Here is a 22,666-nt window from a genome sequence, read left to right on the forward strand (position 1 = left end):
AGCTGGCAGACAGAGTCATCCAGCACATTCAGCTCCAGAATAGCTACAGAACAACCACGCATAAAGTTAAGTTATAAACAAAAAAGAGCACACTAGATCATCAGGAGAGACGGGGCCGGGATGACATTTTCCTTCTAAAAACTGCAACCCCTCACATAATTCACACAGTCATCCAAACACTCCGACTGGAGGGTTCCTGTGGGTTCAATTAGTTTGGAAAGCTATTGTTTCACTCCTAAACTTCTATTAAGTAAATAGAACAAGTAGCATATGCTGCACTGTATGGGTTTGCACTTTAAATCACACGGAATCACTTGTATTCTAAAGAAATGCAAGGAGTAAAATACAAGTGTAGATAAGTTCTGTTTTTGTCAATGACATATTATTGAAATCATGCAGATACTGTTCTATAATCACTGCATCATTCGATGGTAATAAAACAATGCTTAATTATACACTGTTCTAACAGTAAATTGATTTGAGTCAGGTGAATAATTATTGACGATACATATAGACAGCAACAAAAATATTTGGATAAAGGTTTTTTAATTCTCTCTTATGTGGAGAAACTGCTGCTTCTGAAGCGGTGTGTTACACATGGTCATCCAATATCACCAGCTGTTTATTCTTACTCTCTCTCTCAATGCACAACATGGATAAACATTCCAATGCTGTGATCCATTGAATCAGACAAATGTCAAATTGTTTTTACCCACCTTTTGAATGAAGGCGTTTCAGGGTAAAAATCTGTTTATTTCGTGTTAGTTAGTGGCAATGACATTCATCTGACTGGGGTTCCAGTCTAAAAATAGGAATACAGATGTGACCAGATAATATGCTCCGTGTTGCAGTTGTGACTGCACATTGCAAAGGCATGCATGTTTAAAAAACAAGGCATGTACATTATAGCAGCAGTGCATGGTGCAAGATTTTTTTTTCTCACAGCCACATTGTTTAATTTGCACATGACATATTTTTAATGACTGCATATTTTATTTGAGTGCATTCAATATACGTTCATTATATGTTTTTATTTTAACTGACATTATTTCTTTTAAATCTCATTCAAAATAGGATAATGATCAGGTATCCATTGGAAAAAAAAAACATTCATAAGCCAAGCTGCACCTCAGTCAACCCGACTTTTTTTTTAACTCCTTAACATTCAGTTTCAAGAAAACATACGTATGCAGAAAATTTAGATGTTAGATATTTTGCCTTTTAAACATGTAGTAAGGGATTAAAAACTGCAGAACCCTTTTGGGCCATGCAGTCAGCACAGACAGAATTTGAGGGGAACTGCAGATGCACGATCACATATGTCGCGCCCTTCACTGAAAACAAAAAAGGTGTCCTTGACAATGACTCAGCCTTTCTGTGTTGATGCTTTCTATCTTTTTTTTCCCTTTCTTAGATTTTTTTCTTTTCCAATACTAGGTGAGATTTTATAAAAAAATCTAAATATTTAAAAAATCTGAATCCTATATTTAATAAAAGAGTCAATTCAGGCTTTATTACTATTTATTTAATAATTTATATGGGATTGATGAAGGCACACTCAGCTGATTTTAACCGCTGTGATGTCATGTGTGTCCACCGGACCAACATACACTGTACAAGGTATCTGGGATTTTTGCATTTCAATCTCTTATTTATTGTAAAGTAACTTCTTTCATTTCCTGCCTTAAGGGAGGTCAGAGGGAAAGGTTAACTGTAAAGCGGCACCCATGGGAACCAATCAGGGGCCAACTGTGTCTTGCTCAAGGACACTACAGCAGGGAAATTGTTTCACTTGGGAGACCTGCATTCCTCCCATATTTTAAAATTCTGTAAAATCTATTAAATATTTTTTTCCTAAACAATCACCCTTATAATAACTGAAAATAGTGCTGCACTAGACTGTATTACAGAAGGGACAGAATGATTTGATTGGGATTATTTGTTTGTTTGTTTTATTATTCAATAATAATTTCCTATTAAAACACTTACTTTATGCACATGACAACCAAAATATCTTATGAATTTTTCCATCTTGTTTATAGTTCAGACAGGCTTTGACTTGACCATCATCACCTTCATACCCCCTCAAGGTGTCTCTCACATATAACGACACACACACACACACACACACACACACACACACACACACACACACAGGCTCTTAAGCACTCCACATTTCACTGTTGTGCATGTCCCACTCAGCAGTGTATGAAAATAAAGACAGCGCCCTTGACAAAGACACTATAATGCTGCGAGTCCGCTCTCTTCATTTTTTTCTTTCAAGTTTTCTGATTAGATTTATGAGGACTTCACGTCAAATCCGTCATAAAATATAGATTTCACATTTCTTTGTCCTTTCACTTGTCAAAATTTGATCTAATCTGGACACATTTCTGCACAAGTTGACAAGACTGCACATATTTGTAAAGCTAAACTAAATGTTGAATTTTATTCAAATAATTTGCACAAGCCCTCATATTATTTCAGTCATAATTATATTTATTGTGTAATGGAGATATGAAGATCAAAACCACAGGACGATGAATACCACAGAAATTTCACATAGTAGTATAAAAGATAGTATATTATTCCTAATAAATGCATTAATTTTTATTAAATAAACTGACTTGTATTGTCATTTAATGTGATAAATGAACATGTAACTCTTACTTTAATCTAATGCTGTTATTTTAGAGTTATTATTTGTTGACACAGACACACACTGTCTTTTTCAGAGCTCTGACTTTGTTGTGAGCGTAATAGTTCCTAACGGTTACAACTAATGAATTGACCAGCCTCAGGGAGGTATATATATAAACCTATTAGCTTTAATAAAGTCTCAAGGTATAAAATTACTCTCTGAGGTATTTCGCTATACACTTAGTACTCTCCCCAACCTAATAATACCAGCTTCACTTTCAAGTACATTGTCGTGGTCTTTGATTGCATTCTGGAGGTCTGTCTGCACAATTATTTTCAATTTAACCACTTAGAGGACAGTGAGGGAGAGAGACAGGAGGAAGAAAGTGTGTGTTGTCCATATGTAGGTATTCAGGAATGAGTTCAAAATGAGTGCTAGTGAGGGGAAGAGCAGTAATTAAATAAATAAAGGGAATCTGAGAACAGCAAATCTAGAGGAACTGATGAAGAGATGAAAAAAGAGACAGGCATACATCAAGATAAAGCTGAGGAGGAGACACAGTTAGCGAAGTGTGTGTATGTGCGCTTATTTGGCTGCCACCTAATCCTTGATTCAATTTCCAGCCTTTAAACATGACGAATTACATTCCTGTCCTCACCTAATGCTTTTAACACATCCCTGTAAGAGGTCTTAATCAGGTGAGATGGGCCCCAATGCTGCTACCTCTACACACACACACATATATTATAAACATATGCACAAATTTACAAATGTGCGCACATCTACAGGAGCACACACATACAAGCATGCACACATACTGGCTGATTAGCCTAGCCGTGGTGCTAGCCACCCCGGATAAGCCACCAGGTGGATAATGTGCTGCTTTAGCGCCTTAATTACGCCATAATCTGTTCAGCGCCTCAACCCCCTGCACAGAAGGACAGCGAGAGTAGGGGGAGGTAAGGTGGGCGGGTGGAGGTGTGTGTTGGTGGGAGGTGGAGGGGGGACTGAAAGACGGGACTAGTGAGGAGCGAGTGGAGGGAGAGAGGAGTGCAGTGAAAGAAAGAGGAAAAGAGCCCTGAGGCGCTCTGCTTCTTAACCTTTTCCCCCTCATCTCATCTCTAAATTCTCTCGTGTTCTACCCGCTTCCTTCCTTCCTTCCGTCTTTTTCTCCTTCTGTGCTTATTTCGGTCCTAAATTCTTTTTCTACGCCATCCCCCAGACACAGCCTTCTTGTCGCTGCTCCAGCTCTCAGAGTTAGTCTCTCTGGCCAGTCTCCACTCCCGGTTTGTTTTACCCTTTCTTTTCATCTCACACTACCCGCCTCACTTTTTCCAACAAACCATCTTCCCTCCCCCCCTCTCCTGGCTGGTCTCCCTTCATCCACCTCTCTCCTTTAGTTGCTGTGTGTCTCAGTATCTCAGGTCCTCCTGTACCCTGTACCTGTCACCGTGCACAGCCCTTTGACAAATCACGTGAAGGGCAGGCTGAGTTTTGTAGGACGAGACAAAGCTTAAACATATGGCTACCGTGTCCCCAGGTGCTCTGCTGTGTGCTGTAGCAAGTCCCTGGGAGTCCTTATATATAACATTAGCTACCTGTCTGTCTTCCAGGCTAGCCCCCTTTCCGTCTGTCAGTGGTCTGTCTATGTAGCTCTGATTAACCAACTTGTGTTTCGACATGTCAAGAAAACTAACAACACAACATCGGGCCTGTTTCTTCACAGTGTCGATTGGTGATACAATATAACATAATGTAGATTGTTGTGGCTGATGCAGCTTCACAGAGGTATGTGGTATGACACTAACATAATGTGAAACAGACACATGGCTCTCATTCTGCTACCTGTCTGCTACCTGGGACTGATTATTTTTAGGCCTGCAGTTATACTGCATACTGTAATTTAGGGCTGAAGTCAAAATTCATCACCCGTGTGAGGCAGATGTTCTCTGTGTGAATCCACAGTGAAGGAGAAGGCCCGTCACATGTAAAGCTTGTTTTCATATGAGAATGGATGCTGGAATATTAAAATGAACGGCTCTGTTCTGCTTTGGTGTGATGACAGATTCGGAAAGCGCCTGCTGTGGTAGCTAATGTCAAACCAAAATCCTTTTGATGCAATGATTGTTGTGTAGATTCTGAGAAATTAGCCAAAGAAACAACTCTGATAGAAATTCACTGGGTCATATGTATTTGACCCAGTGAAGTTGTTTTTTTTTTTTTCATTGCAGGCTGGTTGTAAAAGTTCCTTTTGTAATTCACACGCACACAAACACACACTCACAGCCAAAGCACATCAGTTTTTCTTGCTAATGAAGATGAAGTGAGATATGAGTGTTTTCTCACCGAGCTCGATGCCAATTAAGTGCCCCATTTAATGCTAATTAGCCACTGAACCTCAATTTATGTCATGTTATTTATTCTTTTGAGCTTTTCTTTCTTCTCATATAAGTCTGAACAGGAGAGCTATCTTTTCCCAACTCAACATTATAAATGTACTGTAAGGTAAATCAAAATACATGGACTTCACAGTGAAAGCTACCACAACACTGTGGACTCAGTGTAGCAAAATGAAAATGAACTAAAATGAGCGGTTTGCAGTACCTGAATGGCATTAATGGCATCATTTCTAATGTTTTATCCTTGCAGATTCGAGCGTGACTTAAACAGATTTTAAACTATGAAAATCATAAAAAGGCAGTGTCATGTTATTTAGCTATTTGTAATAAATGTTAATAATGTTATATTCATCTGTTTTACACATCAGAATCAGAAATACTTTATTGATCCCCGGGGGGAAATTGTTTAACATTGGCCCTTTACTGGGGCTTGTTAGTGCTTTACCTACATCCTATTGGTAATGAAGGGCTTTGAAACTGCCAGGACTTATTATATTAACTCCTTGTTGCTCTTAACCCCCTGTGTGTAAGAGCATAAGGGAAAGAAGAGAGTGAGAGAGGAGGACTGAAAGACGGTGTTTGGGCATGTCCTACAAAGTTTTGAAGTTCTTTCCTTGTTAAACTTTACGTGTATTTGCTGGCATGCAGAATAATTTTGGGCTCTGTTCGTCTCCAGGGCAATGGCCTCAGGGGCAGGCAGACCCCCGTGGGGAACAGGTGTCAGGCAGGTGTGCACTGAATGTGTATGTGTGTGTGTGCTAGAGTGTGTGTGCGTGTGTGTGTGTGTCAGTGAGTAATGGCGCTATCAACTGGCCTCCACGATCCATCATGCGCGTCCCTGGCCTAGCACCTTTAGGGCCACGGCACACATGCACGCATGCACACACTCACATTTAAATGAGCACACACACACAGAAATACATAGATACACAAGCAGATGTATTTAAGCATGAAACATTTAACAGATTCCCCCCGTACACAAAGGTGGTGGTTTTGAGCTTGCTGTTAAAGTTGTGTGAATGTTTTGACATTGCTTTGAAAGTTTCAGTTCATTTTCAGTCTCTCACACAGACCCTCTGCTTAAACTGCATCCACATCAGCAGAGGGCAAACACTTCAGGAAGCTGTATAGATTTATATCTGCTGTCCGAAACACAAGCTGCTTCAAAAGAGACTGCTACTAAAAACTCAATTAAACACCAACCATGAACTCTGTCGTATTGTTTGAGTTTAAAAAGGACCATTTTAAATTCTATCTCCCATACATCAACCTCCACGTCCTGCTATTTTCCCTGCTCGTTTATTTCTGTCTCCTTTGTTTCCCGCCTTTCTTCCTCTTTCGCTCTCAACTCTCCTGCGGGTTCATCTGTCGTCTTCCTTCATGTAGGAGAAAATCTTTCTGAACAAATCACTCTGTTCACTTATTAGCTCAATGGGGGAGGCTGGTATTATAATTAACAAAACAATAAAAGTTTATTAATGAACATTAAAATGCAAAATAGCAGGAAGAGAAGACGGAGGGTGCTATCAATCAAAAAGAAGTGACTCCCCCGCTTTTTTGAGTCTTAATTAGCCGTCCATTCATTAATGGGTTGAGTGTTTTTGTGTGTGGGGGTGCAGGGGAGGTTACAGTGGGACTTTAATTGATCAGTGACTCTGAAATGGGCTATCATCAAGTTGGAGAGAAATGTAATTTATAAAACAGTGTCTGTTTTAGTTTCACACCAAGTAATTATGAAAGCCAAAGAGTGTAGACTTCACTGAAGGCCTCGCCTCAAGCAGTAAGAATAAGTTCTCTCTTCCTCTGAAATTCAGTATGCAAAACATGCATGTTTTTTCAAATGTTGGTTTTCCAAACATTAAAGATTACACATAATTTAAATCTCATAATCTAGTCTCTGTGACACAGCTAATTTACAGCAGTCAGTAAAAAGAAGCCGACAGAGTGAGAGTGTGACATCATGCAGCCGTTATGAGTAGAATTTAGAGTATAACTAAAAAGCCATGCACCTTAAACCAGTCAGACATCAGGCTGCCCTGATGAAGCTATATTTAACAGTATACTTTAAACCAATCAGAAGCTGCCTCCCTTCTTCCACCTATACCTCTCACATGCATACACACACAGGCACACAAATTCACACATGACAACACCCACACACAGACACACACCTGAACACATATACAACCCGGCTCGATTTATAATAGTTGGCATGACCCCATGGCCTCTCTCAGGGAGGAACTAAGAGAGTTCAAATCGTGGCCTAATTACGCCCCGCTCCGCTTCGCTCCCTCCGCCCTGTGTTCTCAGAAAGTAGAGCGCACGGCCGCAGCACACACATAAGCACCAATACGCACACACGCTCTGCTTTCAGAACAGACGGCCTGTTTCTGAGTTAACTCCCCTGCTCCTATCACACACACACAATCATACACACACTACTGCAAAGGTTCCTTTCCTCCTCTCCCACAAATCCTGCCATGTGTGGCACTGTATATCAATTACACACAAACGCACACACACAAATGTCCTGGGTCAACCTACATTTTTCTTTCGCTGAGACCCAGTCACTGTACCGGGAGTTTTCAAAGTGTAAAGTAAGATCCAGTTTAGAAAACAATAAAATACCTGAAAACTATCAGAGAAGTCACAGCTTAGTTTGGCTTTTTCATCTCCTGGATGTGGTGCGCAAAAAATGGCAGAGGTTTAGTAAAATCTAAACACTGGACACTGGACAATAAAACACATACACTAATAATGTTTTTTTTGTCTTTAGTGGGAATGCAATCAGCTTTTATTCCTGTGTCTTTTTGCACCTCTTTCTCACCTCCTCCATCTTCTGTGACTCTTCGCCATCTCAGCCACAAATTCTGCAGCTTCACATAGTAGCAGAAGAGCTCATACCACTGACTGCACTGAGGCCCCAGACCCCTGACAGCTTACTGACAGGAAACAAAAACTAAATCTGAGTCCTGGCTCTTAACCATCAAAACGTACTTGGGAAATGAAATCACTGGAGGCGTAAAACGTTCCAGACCTCTCAATGTCACAACTTTCCTGCTTTCTTTTAGATTACCTGACTTTGTTGAAGATTGGTTAATTCAAAGTTGGGAAATCTGCCAGCAGAACACAACATCGCAACACAACAACACAGCGCATCCGGTAATCTCTGTGACTGAGTGAGGAGAGCAGACCTGATAAAAGAGGACAGCAGTGAATTGGATGGTGAGTGTTTGATAACTTCATTTTTTCTTCTTTTTACATTTCTGCCATATGCTCGTCTTCCCTCCACTCAGGTTGTTTTGTGACATCCTGCATTTCTTCCCACATGGCCGTCAGTTCAAACAGAGATTGCAGTAAAATCAAATCAAAGTAAAGACACAGAGGGAAAGAGAACGAGGGAAAGGGAAAACCAAAGCAGTCACTGTGGTATGCAATATGTCTGAATTGTGAGTGTGTGAATTGAGAGGTGGCAGTGGATGTGGGGTCTCCACACAAGAGAGTGGGAGACAGATTTCAATTGGCCCAGAGGAGTCGCAGCAACTCCACGGCTCTATTCTATTTTTGCCTTTTTTTTCCTCTGGCCAGACCCATAGGCTTTTCCCACAGAGCTGCCACAATACATACAGCACCACCTCCTCTATACATACGTGTCTGTGCATGTGCACGTGCACACATGTGTGTCTGTATGAGCACGACTTTGACCTGTCCTTGAGAAGATGTGGCTTTTACTGAAACTGCCGGGAGAGAGAGAAAGAAAGAAAGACGGAAAGAACCATGACTATCACAATCCCTTTTTTCACTTTCTTACGGACTTGATCGAAATGAAGTAAAATATTGTCTTTTCCATCAGACAGTGTGTGTTGCACTCAAAGGGTGTTAGTGTTGGCCTGCTTTATGAATTCACTGACTGTGAGTCTATAGTAGATAACGGTGACTCTGAAAAAAATGATCAAAGTGCTCCGATGCTGTGTGTGTCTGTGAAGGCGCGTCCATTGCTCTAGCCTGAAATTAACACTGTAATTAAAACATATAACACCATAACTGTCACAAAGAAAGCCCAACACTCCTCCGTCTGTAACTTTGTCATCACTCACATACTAGTTTACAGATTTTCCCTCAACATCTCTTCATCAGCTCAGAGTTTATAAGAGCCCACAGTGTAATATGTCCCTGTCTCGTTTCACTGCTGCACGCTACTTGACCATAAAGACAAAGACACACACACACACACACACATACCGTACAGTGCAGATACAGCCTGGTACACATGTATATGTTTTGTTCACACAGTCACACTGATTTCTTTGACGGGAATATGACGGGACACACAAATGCGATTTGATTTCTTTACCAGCCCGCCTGTGTCGACAACTGCCAACAACCACTGTAAGTGAAGCTGATGATATGACACATCACGCTGTGAGTGTGTGTATGTTTGAATATTTCACTTCATGGGGCATAGATTAAAGAGAGTGAGATTGATAAAGAGGAGAGGAAACACAAAGTAAAGAGGCCGAGAGATAACCAGAGGCCAACAGGAGAGGAAGAGACCTGTCTGAAACCAAACGTTGAAGTTCCTACTCTTGAATGCAGTGTTAATATTTTTGCTTGTAAATATAATAAGATATTTACTGGTCACTTCAATTGAATAACACATTCTTACATTTCTTCAATAACTGCCTTTATCCGCATGCAAATGAAATTCAATATCAGAGTGAGTGTGTGTGTAAATATGTGTTCAGCAGTGACACACGTGCACAAACGTATGCGCGTGTGTCTCTTTTGGTAATTTGGCAGCCATTATAAATGCATGTCTTTTAAGCTGTTGGGGGTAATTACTGTGTATCAACCTCCACGAGCAAAAGGTTGCATGTGTAGTAAGTATATGTGTGTGTGTCTTTGTGTGCACACTCCACTCCTAAGGGAATATTTCTCCTGTTGAAAATCTCTCTCTGCAGCAGGCTGCCAATATTTTAGTCTGCTGTGTAATTAATTATTTATTTAATAAACTCTGTGTGTGTGTGTGTGTGTCATCTAATACAGGTATTGACGTGATTCAACCTTGATGCCTTCCAATCTTTCACACACACTACAGTAGACCTGGAGCAAAGGTATAATGAAACTCAATTCATTGGGACACAGCTCTGACAATAGCTCACTCATTACCAGGGTCACCACACATGAACACACACACACAAACACACACACACACACGGTTGCAGGTGGCTGTTTTTTCACATTGTCTCCACCTTCTTACTGAGTCATGGCAACATGTGCTTCCCCTTTGAAGGTGAAGAGTGTCATAGTGTTAAAGTGCTGCCATTATCAAATCGTTAATGTTGCTTTTTTGTTTTACTGTGCCGGATCTTTGAAGTGTATTAACTGATATACCCCGTGGTCTCTGAACAACTCATCAAAGGGTTTGCAGAGAGTAATCATGTTGAGAAGTGGGTTTGTTATGGAGTTAGCATGAATAACTAATACTCTAATGTGATTTGTTTCCTTTAATCCAGTGAATCAGATGCAGGTTATCTTTACTGGATGGTAAAGGCTTTACACACCCATTTCATTTATTGTATTTATTGTATTTGGTTGAAACTTAACTGAACCTTTTAACAGATCTGTTGACCTATCTCCCCCTCGTTTTTAACGAGTAGTTGTAGGACATTCAAAATATGTTATCAAAATGTAATTAAACCATATTTGTGAGAAACCAGTAACCAAAATGTAGCAGGTAATTAACTATGACAAACACTGTTGCTCATGTGTCAATTATAAGAGAAAGAGGTGATATGACAGAAGGAATGAGAATAGCTTGGTCTGGCAAGAGTGATGTGTGTGTGTGTGTGTGTGTGTGTGTGTGTGTGTGTGTGTGTGTGTGTGTGTGTGGTGGAGGCAGATGTAGCTCACTACGTGACGTCTGCTGAAAAGAGAACATCTCTGATCACATCTGCCACAAAAGTGACAATGCGTTGCTCTTTGTGTGTGTGTGTATGCCACTTTGGGCCTTCACTACAGTGCTGATGACCTGTCTACTCCAGTCAGACCCCTCTGTGTGTGTGTGAGTGTGTGTGTGTGTGTTAAGGAGGGGTGAGAGGGAGTCTAAAAATGTCATTTGGCACTCTTCCCTGCAGCTGCATCTTTGACCTAATGGAAACCTCAGCACACACACGGAACACAAATGTGCACTGAGGTTTTTTTGCCTTCCTTTTTCCTTTTTGTAAATAAATGCAATGCAAAATAGCACAAAACATAATATTACTCACAGCTGATTTTTAGTGCCATCATACAGTGAGGAGTCTGGCGTTAACAGTGAGTGTTACATGTGTTTTGGCAGTTAACGTTACATTATTGACACAGGTTTTAACATCAGAGTATTGATGTTGTAAGGGTAGTAGTGGCCTAATTGATCAACCACTTGCTTAATGCTGACAACATTAAGAACACATTGGAACTCCATTACCAGAAGACTTCAGACAGCTTGACTTGAAGGTCATACAATTACAGGCCTCAAGTGTTTGCACCACTACAGGAACTTAAAATGTATTTTTTGTTGTATATTTTTAGTGAAATCTGTGGCTATAAGAGCTGATTCTTAAGGTTAGAGCAAAACAGACACTGCTTTAAATAGGGATGCTGCTGCGAAGTAAGATAAGATAAGAGTAACTATAAATTCTAAGTATAGATCATCTGTACTGTGATGTAATCAGTTCAGTAAAGTGAACTCGCAATGGCTCGATTTTTACCTTTTGGATAACAAATCTCTTTACTATATTTTTTTATGTTTTTACATGAAACATGATTTCTTAAGTTTTGCCTACCAAATAGTTCATCTTTGAGTTAAAGATGAGAATGGGATACTCTCAGTGATGCAACGCCAACTTTTTAGAACTCGTATATGAATCTGCTACAACTTATAACTGATAGCATTGTATCTGCTTGTGCTATCAGTTGCCTCCTTGCCTCTATCTTTCTCTCTCTCTCTTAGATGCCAGCCATAATGGCAGTGCCAGGCAGGTGATGGTGATGCCAAGCTGGAATGACACGCACACACACATACACAAGCATACACAATCGTCTCCCTACAGACGCGCTTAATTAGACCCCACCCGTCCCCCACAGTCCCTGTGGCAGGCGAGACAAAGGGAGGCTCACTCGTTTGGACATGTGTGTGTGTGTGTCTGCGTATGTGTGTTGTGTGTTTGTGTCTGAGGGGCCTATCTTTAGCAGATGCTCATACCTCTCCCGTCTCTCTGTGTTCGGAGCAGCGGTGCTATCATTAAAGTGTCATTGAGAAGTGGCACCACTTAATTTTAGCTGCTCTCACTGGGGGCACTGAGAGAGATGCTGGAGACTGAGAGGGAAGAGAAGAAATGGAGACAGAGAGGGGAGCTAGAAAAGAGATACAAAGGTTAGATAGAAGGGATTAAGAGGGAAAAAGGCATGTAGGTTTAAGAGAAAAACCAAAAGAACCCTGATAAGAAGGGTTACTGCAGCCACAGGCTCAACTGTAAGAGCAACACAGAGTAACATGTCACGTGCCTTGATCAAATGTGATAAGATTTGTTCAAACAGCTACCTCTAACAGCACCTATGCATTCCAAGTGTTGTTTTTTTTAACTTAGTTTTCTGTTTCAGCCCTTATTGCTTTTTAGGCTTTGTAAAAACATTCCTACCCTGCATCAAATGTAGGAACGACTCCCAGGAACTATGTGCAGAAACCAGAGAAGTGGAGAAGAGATACATTCTAGGCTTCTTTTGTCTATAGTAACAATCTGATAAAACTCTTCCGCATGATTAAAGCTAAGTGTTTATAATTCATGTTCTGTTATACAAATAATAAAAAGCAAGAGGAAGTATAGAAGGAAAAGAGAAAATTAGGGTAAGAGAGTATATTACACTTCTCTCAGCAATTTCCCAAACAACTGATTGGATGAGTTACATGAGACACACAGACACACACACACACGGCATCCTGGTGGCGTCGGGCTGAGTAATGAATCCATGTCTCAGGGACGTCAGGTGAGAAGCAGCACTTCCTATGGAGAACCCAAAATAACTAAGTGTTGGAGTGTTTGGAAGAGACACCAGACAGACGGACAGCCGGATGCTGTAGACTCATAGAGTGGCAGGTGAGTGAGCGTATTTTCAGTCATAAATGAATGACGATTAAAAAAACACTGTAAATGCAGAGGCTGTGTCAAGACGTGCATAATATAGTTTATGGGGACTTCCCGACTTCCTCATTGATTCATTGACCTTGACCTTGACATCCCCGGTCTTTCCCTCCCTCCTTTGTATTTATCTGTCTGCCCAATGTGTCAGTAAAACGTTAGCACATTGTCTTCAAGAGCAGGTATAGACTTGTTAATCCTGCCCCCACCCCTACACTGCTATCTGCTATTTAGATTTTGTCTGGAAGGCTAATGTGTTTTCATAAGGCAGTTGCCAACACATACAGAACATTCCTCCACAGTCTCTACAAACTGTTACTTTTACTGGAGGGACTTTTAAAACTTTTTTGGATCCTCCAATATTATCCACATATTATTCCTTTTCTCACCTCTGCAGCCTGCCATCACTTCAATCCTTCCCTCAGCGTTCAAGGTCTTCCACATTTTGAAGCTACAAAGTTGAAAGTGTAACTTCTGCTGTAAGTGCTGTGATAAATGAGTTTTTATTTAAGAGGTTTTTAAACTATTTATGTTACAATACAATTGAAATGTTTTGCTTCTTACACAATGATGGAAATAAAATCATGCTTGACCAAGTGACTAAGTGGCAAGAGACCACAGAAGGCCCGCCTGCTGTAATATATATTGTTTAATTCATTCATTTTAAAACAAACATTATTGTTATTGTTTATTGGAAACTGGATGCTCATATTTCAGTTGCAGTTTGATTATTGTATATTGACACACTTTTAATTTATCAACTTAACAGCTGATTGTTCTGCCAATAATGTAGTTCTCTTCACGTTCTATATTATTTAGTGTTATAGAGTTATTCTTATGTTGTTCTTATTACTAAAACATTCTAATTAAAATACATTTTTATGACCCTGTCCGTCAACATAACAGATGAGTCTAATGCAACCTCTGCTTCCCATCAGCACATGTCCTTCTGTCTTATTTTAATACACACTTCCCATGGTCTCGTCTCTCTCACCTCTCCTTGCAGCCACCCACTGCTTCCTCCACCCTGAACTATCTCCTTGTTTGACACTCACTGTCATACAGTTTTGGCACCTGCTCCCCTCCCACACATCTTCCTACTTTGCTCCCTGTTACAACTCCATATATCCTTTTACTCAGTTTACATCCTCGTCCTTCTCCTCTCTCTGTTCTCTGTCCACATGCTGTGTCTGTGTCTCGTCTCGTACCGTGTGGTGTACTTGATAGGGCAGCTCACTGCACAGTCCTCATGAATCTCAGTGTGTTGTTGGCTGCTATCTGATTGTTGTACTTGGTTTGGTTTTGGGGTCCTTTATACATAGACATCTTGGTCTCTTTGCAGAGTCCAGCTCCTCTTTGAACAACAGAGCTCCCCGTAGCTTTGTAGGTAGATCTGCTTCAACTTCAGAACTCTGTCCCTTTAAACATTTGATTCACCTTAGTGGCAGCACTGTACAGTGATGACGTCTAACAAGTGTACTATAATGAGTCTTCCGTTGCTGTATTTGGACCAGTAATTAATGGTCCAAAGTCTTTCTATCGTACTAAGAGCGAAGCAGCATTTAATCACAGAGGGTGATTTGTCATAGCTGCAACATCTGTCCCTTTACAAGTAATACTGCACTCTACATCCTCGGTGTCTGTCATTTACAAAGTAGGGTGGGGTCATAAGGTTTGGGTTATGGGTAGGTCCTGATAGTTTCCTATAGAAGAGATGACAGTAAAGGAGAAAAGAGAACACTGTAGGAGAAAAGAATGACCAAAGCAAAACTTAAAGGTAAAAAGAGAAAGGTAAAACAATAAAAGTAAGGTCAAAATGGGGAGAAGGGTGAATGAGGAAGATGAGGAGTTGAGAAGAGAGAGGACGAAGAGGAACCAGAGAAGAAGGTGGTGGGAGGTGAGAAAAGAGATGAGCGGGGAGCTGAAGAAGGGATGAGAAAGTAGAGGATGAGGAGGAAAAAGGAGTGAGGCCCTCTTCATTTATTGCTCCAGTGGAGAAGAACGTAGAGCTCTCTAATGGCGCTGCCATGGTAATAACAATAAAAACCAGGAGAACAAGAGAAAAAGAGAGACAGAGAACGAAAGAGAAAAAGACAGAGGTTAGGACAGAGAGGGAAACATAAAGTATGATTGTTTTCTTTCTACATTTCCATATTTTCATATCAAGCCCCCGCGCTCTCCCTCTCTCTCTCTCCCGCTTTTCTCCTACCCTCCACCTACCACGCAGACACTTTTCCTCTCCTCCTCTTCTCTGTCTTTCTGCTGTTGGCGCTGTGTGTCCTTGCTCTATGCTTTGTTAGGCAGGGCAGTGGCACTGCTGTAGCTGCTGTGTCAGGGCTTTCTATTGGTGGTGATTAATGTATGGAGATGGACTGATCGTCACCAGCCACCAACAATATTCTTACCGGCGGCACAGCAGAGGTGCACACAGGGGGTAGGGGACATGGAGACAGCCTGCACATGGGTGTCAGTAGCACTGAATCATAAATGCTTGTTATATTTGGACACATAAAGCACCTATGCACAAAGGGTGGTGCTGTGTGTTGGCCAATGCACAAAAATAAAGATATCATGAGCATGACTTTCATGCCAATAAACCTGAGAAAAGAGTTAACATTTGCATCTTGCTATGAAAAAAAATTATATATATAATATTTCAGGAACTTCAAAAATGTGACCACTACTGATTACCTGGAGACATTGGTCAGCTGGAATGTTAGGCTGTAATCTTAGTCTAAGATAGACTTTAAAAAGTCTTTTTCCTCTGTTTATAAAATCCTGAAGTCACAGGAACACAAGTCATCATCTACATCTAGAGATTCAGCATTTCCTTTGGTCACTTTGGTTCAGGGAAAGTTCTGCATACTTGCTTGTAAGTCTATTTTTTGTTTCCTCAGCATACAGTAACCTTAATGATGCAAGGCATCAACTTTAATGTGGTGCATTTCCATCAGGACAGTTGTCTGGAGATCAATAGGCAGAACAATACACCTCTTGAGTTGTATGCTTTAATAGCGACATGAGGCTGTATTAATAGTCCCAGTGGTCTTTATGAATGAATCTGAGAAACTGTGTGGTGATGAAAAACAGAACTGTAAAATAAGATTGAGCACCCAAAACAGTTGTTATTTAATGAGTGTAATTAACAAGTAAAATGTGTGCAATATCTGAGCACCAAATGGTGTGCCAGCTTGGCATTTCTGCCCACACTGCATATGTGTGTGTATTGTGATTAGGCCATGGAGACGATAGATAAATTAGCTTTGGGAAGAAAAGGAAAGTGGAAGATACACTGGATTGCCCAGTGAGAGTTCATGTAGTAAGTAGCCCCACACACACACACACACACACACACACACACACACACTAAACCTTTCCTCCGTCTCTTCCTCCCTATCCACCTCCCCATCCATCAGGCCATCTCAGGGAGCTGCCCGCAGTTCCACTGGCTGGTTTAATTGTTAATGCTAATTGCTATTTATTGGCTCAGATGCAAATGATAGGCTGGCCAAAGTGAAATTTTATGAGGAGTGAACTCCCCCTCTCACACAAATTGAAAAAGTGAAACAAGAGGAAGAGGGAAATGAGGCGAGAAGAGAAGAGCTTAATGGCGGCTCTTTAATAGCAGAGAGCAAAAATTAAGACTGATTTAAGACACTGAGCTAAATCCCCCCAAAATCCTCTGTGATCCCCACTCAGGGAGACACCCATTTGGCACAGGAGGAGAGGGGAGAAGACAGAAGAGGAGAGAAGAGGGGATAAAGGCACGAAATGTAGGCTAGATAGATAGATAGATAGATAGATAGATTGATAGATAGATAGATAGATAGATAGATAGATAGATAGATAGATAGATAGATAGATAGATAGATAGATAGATAGATAGATAGATAGATAGATAGATAGATAGATAGATAGATAGATAGATAGAGTGAGTGACAATAATTGTATTAGAATAGAGCATATGGAAAATGACACTGGACTGAGGTCAAACTTAGCCAGCGGCAGCCTCTCACTGCCTCTCCATGAGAGCAACATCATCCGTTTTCTAATATACTCTAAAAGGCAAAGCAGTATTTGCACAGCGCATTATCTTAATGTAGGCCTTACAGTGTATGTGTGTGTGTGTGTGTGTTTTGCCACAGTCCAAGCTTTGTGGCCCTACATGGCAAAAAGGTGTCCTCATTTGTTTTCCATCCATCCATTACTCCATCCCTCCTGTCCATCCCTCGCTCCATCACTCCATCTGATTGAAGGAGCTTCTCTCCATCTCAAGGTGTGATCGCCCTGCCAATTAAAGACCAATCCAATCGCATCTCAGCTTCTGTGTGTTTGTGTGGGGGAGTGGTGTGGGTATGTGTCTGTATGTATACACTTATATCTATGAGATGTGTGTGTGTGAGAGAGAGGGAGAGAGAAGTGAGATCTAGGAGGTTAATGCAGTTAGGGTTATTTCACAGTCCATTAAGAAGCTTATGTTGACCTTCTGACCCTAAAGCCAACAACATAGAATCCATTATCATGACAATAGGACTGTGTGCGCACGCGTGTGTGTCACTGTGGACTCCATTTGACATGCTGTGTGGAAAACTTAAGTTAGCATTTAAGAGAAGGATGATCAAACAGGAAGAAGATAAAACAGAGACAACATCCTGTTTTTTTATCGCTGAAGGTTTGGTGTGTTCATTCTGAGCTGCACAGTAATTTGTACTGTTATTGTTTACTGAGTGGAGGAGGAAGGGCAATCAATGGCCATGCAAAACGGAAGGCAAGGTGCTGACGCTCGCTTTTTTTTTTTTTTAAGCGTGCTGGAAAAATTTGATTCAATTACATAGAGAGCAAAACCTGGTAGTGCAGAGCGTGTGTGTGTGTGAAAGAGAGAGAGATGAAGCCATCACTGGAAGAAGTTTGTTTCTAAGCTGTAAATGTAATTCTCAGTAAACCACTCCTACTTATAACAACATGTTTATTAACACACACTCTCTCAATTTATTTTTATTCATCTAAAACAATTATTTTAATCTCTCACTCACTTTTCTCACCTTTTTATCCACTTATTTCCCTAACACTGGGCGGCTAACCCTGACCCTCACCTTGCCCCCTCACCATCCACACCCAAGGATAGTTATTGATCCACGTGAACACATGAACACGCGCTTACACACACACACACACACAGTGGCCTGGCCGTTGTGTTCATGGCTAATGAGACAGACGCGGCAGGTCTGGGTCTGGATGGGTTACAGTGTGAGGACCTATAAATAAACTTACAATGCCTGAGGGAACCACAAGATTGAATTTATTAGATTTTTAGTCACACCTAGAAAAATTCATTTGTAAAAAACGTAAGATTCACACTTAAAGGAACAGAAGGCCAGACAGATGGCTGTGGACATATGAGTGAGGATAGAAATAAATAACATTATAAAAACAACATAAGAGACAAACAAACAAATAAATACAAACAATCAATATTAGAATGTTGCATAGTAGCTTTATAATCCAGCTTTTAATTTCTACAAAATACCTGCTGCGATGATATTTGTAGTGGTACACCAATTTAACTCTGCCCATCTACTCCTAAAGTGTGTGAAAACAAACAAACACACACACACACTCACACTCTCTCTCCTTCCCCCTTCACCTCTGCCCTCCCCATAGATGTTTTGGGGTTGGACGTGTTTGGTGTGTGTGTACTGTAACCAGCCTGTTATTGTTACTGTTACTGTCCAAAAACACACGAGGACAAAGAACACACACACTCTCTTATAGACGATGACTCTCTCTAAATTGTCCTTCACACAGCTCTCCCTGTATATTGACTGTGTGTCTTTTTTCTCAAGCTGACGTTATTGTCAAATTGTTTCTCAAACGGGACACAATTGAAAAGGCGGACAGTTGTTCAATGGCTCCAGTTTTACCATTGATTCCCAATAGGGCCGTCTATTCATCAGTCGGCTGGAAGAACGGAGAAAAACTCTGCTCTGCGCTCGTCCCATGACCGCTCTCCTTTTATTTCAGCACATACACAAACATGGATTCACACACACACACACACACAGGTGGATGCTCTGGTCCATGCATGCACACACACACACACACACACACACATTTACTTTCATTTAAATATCGCCCCTGTCCCAATGCATTCTGTTACTTGATACAGTATGATACCCACAGATCAATGGAAGCCAAGGAGACACCACACACACATATACACACACACACATACATCAGGCTGTGTGTAGCCTGCAGGCAGATGGTATCTGCAATAGATGCTTGTTATTCTCAACAACTCTGATATGGAGATCATTAGCACAAGGAAAACACTAAAATTCCCTGAAACACCTGAAGCAAGTACTCGAGATAAAACTTTTTACTTTAGAGATCAACATATTAAAGCAGCCATGTGTGGGATTTTACTCTTTAATATGTTTCTGTTAAATCATTGAATAGTCAAGCAGCAGCAGCAACAACAACTGATGTAGACATCATTAGGACTGAGGGAACATTTTAAAATGGACATACAATGTTTTTTTTGTAAATATAAAAAGTAAACTGCAGATTCTATCAAACAGTGAAAGAAATTTTATTTCTGGATATTCTCTATCTATGTAAGTAAAACCTTTCAAAACTGTGTCAGAAAAGTAAGTGTTTTTTAAAAAAAGGTGTTTCACTGTTTTAACTGACCAACAACTACTTGTATTTACATGACTGTTGTAAAGTCATGTAAATAAAAATAAATTGTGTAGTTAAAGGTAACAACTTTACATGATAGTCGTTTATAATTTAAAGAACTTCCAAATTTGTATAAATAGAAGTGAAATAGCATGAAGAGAAGAAGAATTGAGAGGAGCAGTGATGAAGAGGATGAACATTATTTTTCTTTTTTTTTTTTTTTAAGCGTGCTGGAAAAATTTGATTCAATTACATAGAGAGCAAAACCTGGTAGTGCAGAGCGTGTGTGTGTGTGAAAGAGAGAGAGATGAAGCCATCACTGGAAGAAGTTTGTTTCTAAGCTGTAAATGTAATTCTCAGTAAACCACTCCTACTTATAACAACATGTTTATTAACACACACTCTCTCAATTTATTTTTATTCATCTAAAACAATTATTTTAATCTCTCACTCACTTTTCTCACCTTTTTATCCACTTATTTCCCTAACACTGGGCGGCTAACCCTGACCCTCACCTTGCCCCCTCACCATCCACACCCAAGGATAGTTATTGATCCACGTGAACACATGAACACGCGCTTACACACACACACACACACAGTGGCCTGGCCGTTGTGTTCATGGCTAATGAGACAGACGCGGCAGGTCTGGGTCTGGATGGGTTACAGTGTGAGGACCTATAAATAAACTTACAATGCCTGAGGGAACCACAAGATTGAATTTATTAGATTTTTAGTCACACCTAGAAAAATTCATTTGTAAAAAACGTAAGATTCACACTTAAAGGAACAGAAGGCCAGACAGATGGCTGTGGACATATGAGTGAGGATAGAAATAAATAACATTATAAAAACAACATAAGAGACAAACAAACAAATAAATACAAACAATCAATATTAGAATGTTGCATAGTAGCTTTATAATCCAGCTTTTAATTTCTACAAAATACCTGCTGCGATGATATTTGTAGTGGTACACCAATTTAACTCTGCCCATCTACTCCTAAAGTGTGTGAAAACAAACAAACACACACACACACTCACACTCTCTCTCCTTCCCCCTTCACCTCTGCCCTCCCCATAGATGTTTTGGGGTTGGACGTGTTTGGTGTGTGTGTACTGTAACCAGCCTGTTATAGCATGTGTTACACCCTGTGCGGTCGCCCAGTATGTGCTCTACCTGACAGTAGTGGTGTAGTTGTATGAGACAGTTGAAAATTGATATCCCTGGCCGCTTCTTTGCGTCCCAGGCAATATGTTGCCTGTTCGGGGACTTATCAAACTGATGGATGGGAGGGGGGCAGATCCCCTGAGACCCCTGCTTTAATCAACCACACACACACTCACAGCTCAACATCTGAGCACTAACAACTTAAGACAGTGCGTTCATTTTTTTTATTTTTGACCAGTTGTCATAAAACTGTGTAAAAAAAACACACATGGAAACACTAATGAGATGCACACTGAAACATACTGTACTATTTAAACATATTAAAATAAAGGCACAAGCTGTCCGAATTGTCTGCAAACAATTTATATTTATAATAATAGATACATTAAAGTAAAAAGAAATACATTATCTTAAATAACATAATGTCAGGCAAACACTTCTGTTTGTCATCTCAATATTTTCCATGTATTAACTCCAAACATCATATTTAGATCAAAGAGGTTAAATTTAAAAGGCTTTGTTGGATATTTTTTCCATATGAGATTTTATGAGATTCTTTTTTCCCTATAATCTGATAATATGCTCTTAATACTTACATCATTTTACAATCTGAATAAATCCACCCGTTACTTAAGATATAACGTGTCATTTTAGCTGTGTATTAAGCTTTGATCACCTTTTATATTTTTTAAAAAAAGGTGTCTTTGGTCTGATGTAGTCTCACCTCTTTGTGCCTGAATGGATCTGTATGGGTGTGAGTGTGTATGCACACACTAAATCTGTTTTAATGACTCTGGAAGCTGTTTATCAGTGAAGGGTATACAATGCTCTGTTGTCAGTACTGTCCAAAAACACACGAGGACAAAGAACACACACACTCTCTTATAGACGATGACTCTCTCTAAATTGTCCTTCACACAGCTCTCCCTGTATATTGACTGTGTGTCTTTTTTCTCAAGCTGACGTTATTGTCAAATTGTTTCTCAAACGGGACACAATTGAAAAGGCGGACAGTTGTTCAATGGCTCCAGTTTTACCATTGATTCCCAATAGGGCCGTCTATTCATCAGTCGGCTGGAAGAACGGAGAAAAACTCTGCTCTGCGCTCGTCCCATGACCGCTCTCCTTTTATTTCAGCACATACACAAACATGGATTCACACACACACACACACACAGGTGGATGCTCTGGTCCATGCATGCACACACACACACACACACACACATTTACTTTCATTTAAATATCGCCCCTGTCCCAATGCATTCTGTTACTTGATACAGTATGATACCCACAGATCAATGGAAGCCAAGGAGACACCACACACACATATACACACACACACATACATCAGGCTGTGTGTAGCCTGCAGGCAGATGGTATCTGCAATAGATGCTTGTTATTCTCAACAACTCTGATATGGAGATCATTAGCACAAGGAAAACACTAAAATTCCCTGAAACACCTGAAGCAAGTACTCGAGATAAAACTTTTTACTTTAGAGATCAACATATTAAAGCAGCCATGTGTGGGATTTTACTCTTTAATATGTTTCTGTTAAATCATTGAATAGTCAAGCAGCAGCAGCAACAACAACTGATGTA

The sequence above is a fragment of the Parambassis ranga genome, chromosome 3, assembly GCF_900634625.1.
Source record: "Parambassis ranga chromosome 3, fParRan2.1, whole genome shotgun sequence".
In the NCBI taxonomy this organism is placed as follows: Eukaryota; Metazoa; Chordata; class Actinopteri; family Ambassidae; genus Parambassis; species Parambassis ranga.